At 41.2% G+C, this 13,054-nt stretch overlaps 1 long non-coding RNA gene across 2 annotated transcripts; it reads right to left on the bottom strand.

Annotated features, from left to right (window-relative positions):
• Window positions 1–3,565: 3,565 nt before the first annotated feature.
• Window positions 3,566–12,696, bottom strand: LOC121832625 (uncharacterized). Of its 2 annotated transcripts, none has more exons than XR_006076248.2 (3): window positions 12,630–12,696; window positions 6,331–6,419; window positions 3,566–4,341 (listed from the first exon to the last, which is right to left on the bottom strand). It is a non-coding gene; the product is annotated as an uncharacterized LOC121832625 (long non-coding RNA). The 2 variants fall into 2 exon arrangements; XR_006076249.2 differs by having other exon boundaries at window positions 12,625–12,681.
• Between the last annotated feature and the right edge of the window lie 358 nt (window positions 12,697–13,054).

Raw genomic sequence — 13,054 nt, 5'->3', positions numbered from 1 at the left:
CTGATCCTGGGAACATGGGCCGGTGCCTGGAGAGCTGATACTCGGTCATGAGAACAAGGATTATGGTTCCTGGCAGCAAAGCAGAAGCTGGAAGGAGTCTGATGATTGCTAAGCTAGCATGGACGTCTGCAACAACCTCCGGACTTTCAAAAAGTCAAAGAATTTACAGGAAAGTGTGTAGGCTGACTCCAAAGATGATGCTCTTTCGGTAATCTTGCTTACCACATACCTGCCATCTTCCAATAGTCTAATGGCAAAGTAAATGTTACCAAATACTGAACTTTACTTAACTGTACGCATTCTGAAGTGGACTGACTCTTTAAAAAGTATTTCAAAACTATTTTCAAATATTTCAAATCCAAAAACAATTCATGGAGAAGGTGTACCATGGTCAGTTTTCACTTGAAAAGGGCTCAATATCATTTACCATGAGAGAAACACAAGTTACAATCACAGGATGGCACCACTTTACACTTCCTAGAATAGTGAAAATGAGACATTAATAGCCTGATAAAGCCAAGCACTGCCGATAAAGCCAAGCTGGATTAGAGCAACTGGAATGTGTCAGTGCTGATAGTGAAGGTGTGAGTGCCGGCCTCACGGTGGTGGTCAGCCCTGTCAGCCTCGGTCAGTTTGACAGCTGCCCACCAAGACGAGCGTTCATTTTTGTCATCTGATTCAAAGCTACACATGGATTTCTGTTAAATCAGGGCAAAGGCATCTATGAGCACACACACAATCTATGAGCATGCACACACGCACACGCGCGCACACATACACACACACACACACACATATGATATTGTCAATAACATCTTAACAGCCAGAAACTAGAAACACATATCTGCCTACAGGTGACTAAGTAAACACACATTGTGTCTTATACATTTATATAATTTTGTTTTACTTATGTAAATAATAAAAATAAGCCATAAATCTATGCTAAAATATGGAAGAATATTTTTTAAATTATACTGTACTAACAATACTGTAATATTGTTAAGTTATTGTCTCCTTAAACGTTTAATGTTATTAAGTATTTATGAATGAAATTAATATTATAAAATACATTTGAATCTCATTAAACTCACAGAAATTTTTCAAAGCGTCTTATGTGGAAAGTGGTTTCATAACTATTGTTATGTGCCCCTAATTTTATAATAAGTCTTCCATTTCCATAGACATTTTATTTTATTTTGTTTTGTTTTATTTCTTTTTTTCAATTTGGTTTTGAGACAGTGTCTCTCTATGTAGCACTGGCTGGCCTGGAGCTCACTATGTAGACCAGGCTGGCCTTGAACTTGCAGAGATCCACCTACCTCTGCCTCTGGAGTGCTGGGATCAAAGGCGTGCGCCACCTTGCCCCGCTTTTGTAGGCATTTTAAAAGGATGGGAGGGAAGAGCATCTAGCTGCCATTGGGCCTGACAGTGGCCAATCAAGGCACGCCAAAACATTACCTGTCCTCCGGAATTTCTAATGCCACAAAGCAAAACTTGACTTTATAGAATCCTACCCAGATGTTTCTAGCACTCAGAAGGGCTCTATGGTCTCAGGAGGATAAAAATAAAAAGCATCTTTAAGGCTTTCATAGCAAGGAATGCCGAAATGAGGCTCAAGTATAGGCATTAATGGTATGTTTTTGAGAATAATATGAGTCAATATTTATGGTACAATATGATAAAGCAACGTTCCATGTAGTAACTTATGCGACTCAAATCTCTCCAGTCATAACTTTTCCCAGGAAGAGAATGTTGATGAAAATGTAGAGTCAGCAGAGAGATATTTATAATTTTGTCTCTTTTACAGCATCACCATGAGAAGGTCAGAAGGAATAAGATCGCTCTGAAATGTTTCAGTTAACAGGCACTTCATGATGTCCAGACCCAGCTACAACTATTTGTATACCTATTTTTAAATAAGAAGGTGTGGTGACAGAGTCCACTCTAGAGCCGACTGCAGGGTTTTGCGGCTAGTTTAACTGAGTGCTGCTGCAAGCACTCAGCAGGGTATTTGAGCTTTTAAATGTAAATTGCTTAAATTTAAAATCTTGCGTTATTCATATGTAAAATAGAGGTGATAATAGATAGCACTTTCTTTCCTCCTAGGGCTATTATGAGAATCAAATGTGTTAATATATGCACAGTACTTAGAAAAATGACTAGCACATTAATACACTTTGAAAAATATTAACTTGAAAATAATAAGTACGCACAAAGGCCTTTTTATAAAGTTCTGTGGGTACTCATGATGGAGAGCAAGTTCTAAAGTGAGTCCCAGTGATCCGGGCTCTTTGTATTTATATCCTTATGTAATTTTACTTCCTTTAATGTGACTTGAGCCAGGAGACTTGCTCATAATTAATCACCTCTGAAAAGGGTGAAGACATGCCATTTCCCAGGTTAGGTTATGAAAGAGGGTGATGTAGGGACTCTCTGACCCTTTTTACTTGTTCCCCCTGACAAAGCAAGCTGCCACAGCTGTCTTACTGGGAGACGGGGCACATGTCAAAGAACTCTGGGTGTCTTTAAGCTAACAGCGATGAAAAACCAAGAAAACTGCAAACCGAAAAGCCTTCAGAGAACTGAATTCTGCCGAGAATCAAGTGAATGAAGCTGGATAAGGCTTTTTTTTTTTTTTTTTTTTTTTTTTTTGCCCTCAGAAGATAGAAGCCCCTCAGATACCATAATTGGCTATCCTCAGACCTAAATCAGAAGACCCAGCTAAATGACACCTAGATTCCTGATCAATAGAAACCATTATATAGAGTTTAAATCACTAGTTTTTGAATAATATTTATGCAGTAAGTAATATGTACCAAATGTATATCTTGGTATCATATAAGTGTACTTTTGTGCTAAAAATATTGGAGCTGATTTTGGCTATGAGATAATATTGGGTTCTGAAAAACTTTCTATTTTATTCTGTTTATTTATTTAGTGTGAATATGTACACACATGTGTGTATGCCTGTGGAGAGGTCAGAATTAATTTTCTATGTGGGCCCCGAGGATCGAAGGTATCTTATGCCATTGAGTCAGCTCATCGATCCAAGACTTGAAATGTCTTAAAGAACATGATAATAAAAGGAAAATTGCTTCAAACAAATGGTACAAATCTAGGCCTTGAAGGTATTTCCTATGAGAGCTCCTAGTGATGCTGGGTGAGATATATACAATAAATTGTAACAGAGGTTTTAGTCAAAGTAACTACATGAACTTTCATTGACCAACATTTATAATCAAAATAAAATATTGAGCTAACAAAATGTTGTATCCAATCAGGAAGATTAGGGTGTGTGTGTGTGTGTGTGTGTGTGTGTGTGTGTGTGTGTGTACAAAATAGCTAAATATTTATTTTTAAATGGTTAGAAGCCAATACCTAAAATTTCCCCAAAGTAAGACATAACAATTCAGACATTAAAAACATAGAGCCAAATAAGAAAAGACATAATAAAAATATTTTTGTTTCTCAGATTTGAATTAAAAAATAAGATGCAAGAAACTTAAAAAAATACATGTGCTCTTTGGAAATCAGTTTCACTTTTCTAAACAGTCTTTATTTCTAATTCTGAAAACAAACTATTTGATGACATTCCTGCTCAGAAAGAAGGGCATTCATAGGGAGCCTAACTCCCCCAGACAAGCATGGCTGCATTTGGGGATAACATGAGGGAGGGTCATGAAAGATAGGAAAGTCGAAGTACCGTTGTGAAGGGCACTGCGGACTTTATCTTGACAGATGTAGATAGGCATGGTCACAGCTGCTTCACTCACCAAGGATCACACTCTGGGGATCATGTGACAGTTCTCTAGAGAGGTGATTTGCCCAGGATAGTCATGTCTGTGTCCCCTGAAGGTGGCTGATCAGAGGTTGCATGGGTGACCCACTCCTCTGGAAAGCACCAGCCCTGGGATTGACCTCACCGCTTCTTCTCAGATAACACTCTTAACACCACTGGAGAGGTGCTGGTTGTAGTGTTCGCTCCCAAAACTGGGTTATGATTGTTTTTTTACAATGGACTCTCTCCTCAGATATCTCAGCCAACCAAACCTGGCATAGACAGCTGTGAACTGGAGGATGAACGTACGAAGTGCACACAGGCAGCGTTTCTTGTCATCTTGCTCGTCCTGGTGAGAAGTGGGGTGACAGTTAGTGGCAGAAGCAGGCACAGACATGCGAAGTCCAGGAGGCAGATTCTTCAACATCTGTTAACATCTGATGCCTGTGGGAAGTCAGTGTGACCATGACGTCCACGAGTTCTTGCTGTAAGCAGTAGAATCAGGATCTGATTATCTCAAGGGGATGGGTATTCGCTAAAAGGACCTTAGTGGTGCTCAGAATCTATAAGAAGGTAAGAGAATAAAAGTTGGGAGCCATACAGTACTGAAAAAGCGGCACACACCTTTAATCCCAGCACTTGGGAGGCAGAGGCAGATGGATCTCCGAGTTCAAGGCCAGCCTGGTCTACAGAGTGAGTTCTAGGACAGCCAGCGCTACACAGAGAAACCCTCGAAAAAACAAAACAGACTGGCAGTGCAAAGAGGAGAGAATACAAGAGTCTTGCATCAAGAAGACTCACCAGGAGATTGTCACTATCAAAGCCTCGTGTCCCTGTCTCTAGGGACCACCCCAGTTGGCTGTCCCAGGGAACAGTGTTCACTTGTCTAATCCTGGCTGCTGTCCCTATAGCTATAAGAGTGGACACCAGGATGACTGTTTCCCACTCCACAGTGGAAGAAAGGCACTCGCTGGAACAGACCAGAACTATACACAGGTGGGGACTGGTAGGGCATTTCCTCTTTGAGGAAGAGCCAGGGACCTGGGACTACATTTAGCAAGCTATTTCAACATCTGGTTGACTGGACACTCTGCCTGTCAACCAGAACCTTTAGCTGGTTCCTGACTCCAGGTAGCTCAGAGTCTTTGAGTTTGCATCTTGTCTTCTAGGTAACTTAGTCTGTGTCCCTATGGTGATTCATGTCGATGGACAACGTGATTGGGTTAAGAAATGCCAAGAGCCTCAGTGAGGCACACATCTGGGTGTGTCTGTGAGGGGGTTTCCAGAGAGGAGGACAGGAAGGTAAGACCCGCCCTGACTGTGGGTGGTACCATCCCATAGGCTGCTGTCCTGAATGGAATAGACAGAGGGGAAAGAGAAAGCCAGGTGAGCACCAGAGTCCCCCTGTCTCCACTTCCTGTTCCGGGATGTCAGCAGGAAGCCCTGCTGCCATGACTTCCCCCGCTGTGATGGACTGTATCCCCTCAAACCATGAGTGAAAATAAACGTTTCCTTACTCAAGCTGCTTCGGTTGGGTATTTGTCGTAGTTATGAAATAAGTAACTAACAGGGCCCGGAAGCCTTATCCTGAGTTTTTCATTCTTCTTACTTCAATGGCTAAACATTCTCTAAGAAGGCAACTTTTCAACCAATCAGCAGAAAGTATCCTCTAGTCTGGCTTGCTGAGGCTGTTGGCTGCTCGGATCTAGTAATACCAAACTGCCTTTACACTGTGTAACTATCCCTTTTCTCATTTAATGTCGTAGAAACGTTTTCCATCAAACATTTATTTACTCTTTCTCTTAGGAAAAAAAGTGGGCATTTTCCAGGTTTGCATGCCTAATTTCAAAAAGTCACATAGACATAGGTACAATCAATAACTTCCTTAGTTTCACTTCTAGCTAATACTTACCAGCAATAAAAATGGTTGTTTAAAATGTGTTGCACAATTAAGTATCAAATGCACTCCTGCTGCTTGATGAAGATATGGCTTTATTCCCAAATGTCAACATATTCACAGCAAAATCAGGGCAGATAGATGCTGGGTGCTGGGGTGATAATTCTACCTATTTTTAGTAGAATCATCTTTCATAGATAATTTCCTGTTTTACTATGGCTAGTATAGTTTTTCAAGTCAGGTGAGTACAAAATGCTCTCCCTCTCTGAAGTTATTAAACCATTCTTCCATGAGCTTGGATTATAGACCTCCTGTTACAGATAAAAAGGCTGGGACAAAGGGCTCCAGTTATTTTTGAAAAGTTCAACCAAGACTCCATAGCTCAACTGCAATGGTATTGTACAATCATTAAATCAGAATCATACAATTTCAGAGGGCAGTCAAAATTTTCTCTTAGTTTTTCAAACTGAAAAGAATTTCACTTCAGCTAAATTTGTAAATGTCATAGATTGAGTAATTGTTATTGCTCTAGCACGTCTAAGAGGTACACAGCAAAACTGTCACTTCCTTTTGTTTCTGTGAACAAAAGTTAAGTGTAGCCTCAGTGTTGACCCTGCACAAGGAAAACCAGCCAAAAGAGATATTATTCACTTACTCATGCAAAGCCCTTTAAAAAATGATGTTTCCATGGAAACTATCAGGAACTGACTCATCAGGAATGGTGATATTTTCCAGACAATATCTCTAAAAGTAAAATGGAATAAATGGCAAAATTATATAGAAATACAATACAATTTTAGCCCCTCCAACTGAAATATCCCTCTTTCTTTAATATAAGGACGTGTCACACAGTGAAAAGCAGTGTGAGTAGCAGTGACCATTCTGGTAGGAGCAAAGATGTGTTTTGTTACATTTTGGTTTTGGTGAGAAAGTATCACATGTAGCCCAGGTTGGCCTTGAACTCTCTATGTATCAAAGATGACCATGGGTTTTTGATCTTCCTGCTTTAACCTCCACATACTAGGATTACAGGTATATACAATGATACCCAGTTTATGGAATATAGAGTATTGTCTTAGTGTTTCTATTACTGTGAAGAGACACCATGACCACAACTCTTATAAAGAAAACATTTAACTGGGGAGGCTCACTTGCCATTTCAGAGGTCCAATCCATTATCATCATGGTGGCACACAGTGGCATGCAGGCAGACATGGTGCATCTTGTTTTGCAGGGAACAGGAAGTCGACTGAGGCACTCTGCGTATCCTGAGCATAGGAGACCTCAAAGCCCACCCCCACAGTGACATACTTTCTCCAACAAGGCCACACCCACTCCCACAAAGTCACACCTCCTAATAGTGCCAGTCCCTATGAGATTATGGAAGCCAATCACATTCAAACTACCACGGGTGTCTAACCAGGGCCTCATGCATGCTGTGTATGCTAGGCAAGTTTTCCCCTAACTAATCTATATCCCCAGCCAGATGGGAAAAAGTCCTAAAGAGAGACACTGTGTCTTCCCCTGGCCTATCAGATTACTGAGACAGTTGACCCCAAGGAACTGGAATTTCCCTAGGAGTCTCATGCTTGGGAAGGGAAAAGCTGGGGCCCTGGTGCCAACAGGAGGGGAAGGTTGTCTTTTGTGATTGATGACAGTGGTGCAGGACAGACTGGAGCTGGTATGTCGTTGATGGGCAGGACCACACCTTAACCAGGACTGCTTATCTATGCATACCTTTTGCCCTCTGTTTAAACCTGCATCCCATGTCAAGACTCCTAAAGTTGGACCTATGAGTCAATCACGTCTTTGTTTTCTTCCCATTTTGGTCACATTGAATGAATCTTCTTCCTCTGCCTTTCACTATTCCTTGTTTCTTTAATTGGCTTATGGAGGGTGAGTGGCCAAGCCTAGTTTGTTAAGGCTGACAGGGCACAGGCTCTGACCCCAACAGCTCAGGTAACAGCAGATAACGTGTAATTCCATAAGAATATAATTAAATTATGTCAGAAATCCATTCGCATGCAGAGAGATTGGATAACATGCAAGTTCATGAGCCCATAGTTACCAGCTGCGATAAGCGCTTTGCAGGCAATGAAAAGGGGCCAGGCCTGGTCGGTGGCTCTCTAACACAGTTGCTTCCTATAGAGAGCAATGCCGCTGTGTTCCAAGCCCTTCTATTCTCTGAGCTCCACCTGAATCCCCCACACTTCCATCTCCATGCCTTTGCTCAAACTCTTAACAAGAAAAGCCATTTCCCATGACATCTGCAGTTGCGAGCATCACTGAAGTTCAAAGCCCAGCAGGCTTTTCTTTGTCCACCCAGTAAGAGTGGACAGTCTCCTGTCTTAATCTTGCTGTCAAAGCTCTCATTACATTTCGCTTGGTTTCCCAGTTACCTCCCTGCGAGGGGATGAGCAATATGTGATGTTCCAGTTATTGCATGTCCCTCCAGTTCTCTCTGCAGCAGCACAGTAATGAATTTTAGATGAATCTGTGAGTGTGGTGAGGGAGCTGTTATCACACTCATGAGTGTGATTCGTCCATTCTTTCAATTCCCTGCCAACGTTATGCTCATCCCTCTCAAGACAGGTGTACTGTCTGCACATTAGCAACAACAGTGGAAAAAATAGTGTGCTGAGTGCTTTTGAACATTTCAGCATAGTGTGGTGATATATTGTGTACCCTAATAAACTTGCCTGGAGATGGGAGGACAGAGCCAGCCACTAGATTAGACACAGAGACCAGACAGTGGTGGTACACACCCTTAATCCTGTCACTCGGGAGGCAGAGCTCCATCTGGATCTCTGTGAGTTCAAGGCCACACTAGAAACAGAGCCAGGCAGTGGTGGCACATGCCTTTAATCCCAGTACTGAGAAGCACACAAGCCTTTAATCCCAGGAAGTGACATGGCTGGACATAGAAAGGTATGTAAGGCATGAGGAAACAGGAACTAACTAAAGCAGTTCAGTTGAGATCCTTTCGAGTGAGGACTCAGAGGCTTCCAGTCTGAGGAAACAGGATTGGCTGAGGAGTTGGTGAGGTGAGGTTGGCTGTAGCTTGCTCTGCTTCTCTGATTGTTCAGCCTTTACCCTGATATCTGGCTCTGTTTTTTATTTTTTATTTTTTTTTATTTTATTTTATTTTTTTTTTATAAGACCATCTAAGATTCAAACAACAGGACAGTATCTTCAAATTTTGGGAAGAAACAGAAGTATTAGGGCCTGGGAGATACAGAGACGGAGTGGCCAAGGCCATGTAGTTAGGCCTGTAAAAAAAACTATCAAAAAACATTGTGACAGCATAAATATCCACCCTGTCAAATCTCTTTATTTTCACCCTTGACCCTTTGTCCCAGGAAACACTGGAAGGCTCTGTGATCAGCTCTGTGTTTGCACAGTATGAGGAACACTGCATTTTCCATCCACCTCATAATTTGAAATGCAGGAGACGTTGAGGTCAAGTCATCGGCAGAGGAAAGCACTGATGAGGAGAAAACCTAAACCAACAGGAGTCACAGCAAGGCAAAATGCTCCCTGTGCTATAATTTTCTTCTTTTGAAATTCCTCCAGAGCCAGCCTGCGTCTTTGATCAATGACTAAAATGTTAGGTTTTTATCTGATGGTAGTAAACATACTTGGGGGTCTTAACTAGGGTTTCTATTGTTGCAAAGAGATACCATGACCACAGCAACTCTTATAAGGAGAACATTTAATTGGGGCTGGCTTACAGATTCATAGGTTTAGTTCATTATCATCATGGCCAGACATGGGGCATGCAGGTAGACATGGTGCTGGCTACATCTTGATCCAAAGGCAACAGGAAGTGAACTGAGATAATGGGCATGGCTTGAGCATATATGAGACCTCAAAGCCCACCTCCACAGTGACACACTTCCTCCAACAAGGCCACACCTACTCCAACAAAGCCACACCTCCTAATAGTGCCACTCCTTATGAGCTTATGGGAGCCAGTTACATTCAAACTGCCACACTCGGTAATATTCAATCCCTAGAAGGTAAAACTTTACATTTTCAGTTCATTTAAAGGTGCTTTGGAATAATGAACTATAGAAATAATTCCTGAAAGTATAGTCTTTGGTGCTTTGGACTAAAATAAAACATATTGTAAGGAATTCCTAGTGAGAATACGGTATTTGCTTCAAAAGATACTTCTCAATAAGCTACTTAGGATAGCAACAAAGATTTCTGGAGGCTGAGATACAGGCAGAGCTTCCCCTCATAGAATGAAAAGACTCTTGTCTGAAGGTGGTAAGAAAAATGGAAGAGATGAGAGAAGCATCATGAGAGTTGTGTGTATTGTCCAATGCTTGCCAACTCCAAAACCCTCATTATTTACCCCTTAAAAGTTTCAACATGTGCCATCTACTCTGAGCTTGAACTAAATAAGTGCTCAGAAATGATATAAGTCTTATAGCTATTTTTATGTGTTCTAAGCAAATGATCTAATGTGCTTTTGAACATTTACTTACTTAAAATTTATGTGTATTGACCGGGCAGTGGTGGCACACACCTTTAATCCCAGCAGAGGCAGGCGGATCTTTGTGAGTTTGAGGCAGGAAAAGACGCAAAGCTACACAGAGAAAACCTGTCTTGAAAAACAAAAACAAAAACAAACAACAACAACAAAAATTATGTGTATCAATAGTGGGACTACATGGGAAAGCTTGGCCTATTCCTAGGCCAAAGAACTTTGGATGTAAGGTCAGATTAAATATCAACAAAGAGACAGATCATGTTCAAAAGGAGGGAAATGGGTTGGGGATGAGCTTGAAACAATATTTGTTTAGTCAAGTAGACGTCTAAGATGCTAACCATCCATAAATGTGAGCTATTGGAAAGACCTGTGTAGTAAGCCAGGGCCACATGGTTGCCACACACGTGGCAAGTCAGTCTTTAACATCAGGCTTCTCATGCTGGTCAGGCCCGGGTCACAGAGCCTGTCTAAAGTGGGGCAAGAGCAGACACACACTATACAGCCTGTCTCTCGCCGAGCACCCCCCTGGACCACACAGCACTTAGATTCTCTCAACCTCACCCACCACTGGCTCTGGTTTTGCAGGGCTTCTAATTGATCCCTGCCTGGGAGCAATCTAACAGTGCCTGTCCAAGTCGCTCTTGCCTGTCCCCCTGTAGTTACACAACAGAAATAAATTTCCTTTCGTAATCTAACAAGTACCACTTGTCATAACTGAGAGGACTGACTGGTGCAGAGGAGAGACAGAACGTCACACCTATGTCTTCCTATTGATTATGCCAAGGGTAGGCTAAGGGCGTATCTTTTCCAGGCCTCAACTCTCATCTGTGGAATAAGATACAAAAAGTCTTATGGCATCATGAGCTTAAAGCTGTTTTTTTTTTTTTTTTTAAGTATTTATTTATTTATTTATTTTTCCATCACAGGCAATTTATTTTGTTCTATTCATTCACAGTTAATACAGAAAATACTTGGAAACATTTCCATATAATATTTGACACAGAAATCATCAAATAGAAGTATACCATGTTGACAGGAGGCAGTACATTTATAATTTATAACCCCAAATGTATTTATAAATTAGAAATGGAAAGATCTACAAATGAAATTATGAAGGTTCACCAAAGTCATTTAATCTGTCAGTTTCTCATTCATTTTTATGTCTTAATAATATTCTATTGTATGAATAAGCCACATTTTATTTCTCTCCAGTATTTGATAGCTATTTGAGTTGTTTTAACTTTTTTACTATTAGCAACACACTGCTGTAAACCTTCATGTACATGTTTCATAGGTGCACATTTTCAGTAGTTTGAGGTTATATTCCTAAGGGTAGAATTGTTGAGTAACAGAGTAACAATGTTTTGCATTTTGACCAACCACCAGACTGTTTTGCCAAAGTGGCACACCATTTTACAATCTCACCAAATCCTTGTTTTTAAGGCTCTGATTTTTGTACAAAAGCATTCAATCATTCTGTCAGACCAAACCAGGAAAAGTAAGCTATAGTTCAGAGCTGTTCTATTCCATTTACTATGCAAAGCCAATCTTGGCGTTTGCAACTCTCAGCCCTTTTGAGTATTCTTGCAGTGTTCACCTTTTCCTCCACCACTTTTTTTTTCTTCTTTTTTTCTGGTTTATTTCTATCTATTACAAATGTATAAAAAATCCTCCATCAACACTGCTGATAGCAGCAGAACCTTGAGAAATATACCTTTGGTTTGCCTCAGAAAAGGAACACATATTGTACTGTAAAGTTTATAAAATTGGTGCAAAACATTTTAATAATGTTACAATACCAGTTTTAAGAGTTCAGTGACTAATGGGGAGCCGATGGGATACATGCAGAACTGTGAAAGCGATCTCACTTAGCCAGCTGTACACGTAGACTGTAAATCTACATTCAGATCATTTCTGAACTAAGACTATCATCTCAGTTTATCTGTTGAGGTCAACCAGGAAACCCTAGAATATACCTTGATTTTTGCAAAAAAAACAAAATAGGGGGAGGGGTTTCTTCAGCATTTCAGTCCACGAGTAACAGTATCCTAACAGGCAAAGTGTTCTCTCACTGTCAACATAGAATGAACTGCTGCTGGAGGTCAACTTGGGCTTTAATTTGCAGCTTAAAGCTGTTTTAATTTCTAACGAGAAAAGTAAATAGAGAAGCAAACATTTCTTGGGATAGGGTGAGCCCAAGGCCCAGAGCAAAACTTGTTTGAAGTCACCCACTTCTGAGTCCAAAGGGCACACTGTGTCTGGAGTTTTCTCTCTGGTCCTGCCAAGTGCTGGCAGTCCCTTAGCCCACTTATAAAATAAACACACAGACGCTTATATTATTTAAACTGCTTGGCCATTAGCTCAGGCCTATCATTATCTAGCTCTTACTCTTGTATTTAGCCCATTTCTATTAATCTATACTTTACTACATGGCTCGTGGCTTACTGGTACCTTACATCTTTCTTGTCCTGGCAGTGGCTGCAGGCAGTCTCTCTCTCCGCCTTCCTGTTCTCTCAATTCTCCTCTCTGTTAGTCCCGCCTATACTTCCTGCCTGGCCACTGGCCAATCAGTGTTTTATTTATTAACCAATCAGAGCAACCCATTTGACATACAGACCATCCCGCAGCAGCACACTGGCTCTCTTTATACTCTCCAGTACCAGGGTTCAGGGAGGAGCCTTATTTGAACCAACAGCACTGACAGCTTGCTTCCCCGTGGTGTCGGAATGCGCAGTCTCTCGCTTTGTTAGAGAGCCGCACTGCTATCGTCAAGTGATAAGACATACAGCAGCACGACGTATGCAAATGTCTCCACGGCAAAGAGAAGAGGTCTGCGGTTCCCTTTCCAGTGACCTGGAATCAGCGCTCATTGACAAATAGG

Source organism: Peromyscus maniculatus, chromosome 10, assembly GCF_049852395.1.
Source record: "Peromyscus maniculatus bairdii isolate BWxNUB_F1_BW_parent chromosome 10, HU_Pman_BW_mat_3.1, whole genome shotgun sequence".
In the NCBI taxonomy this organism is placed as follows: Eukaryota; Metazoa; Chordata; class Mammalia; order Rodentia; family Cricetidae; genus Peromyscus; species Peromyscus maniculatus.
Note: the sequence above shows the minus strand (reverse complement) of the source record. Positions and strands in the feature narration are given on the sequence as shown.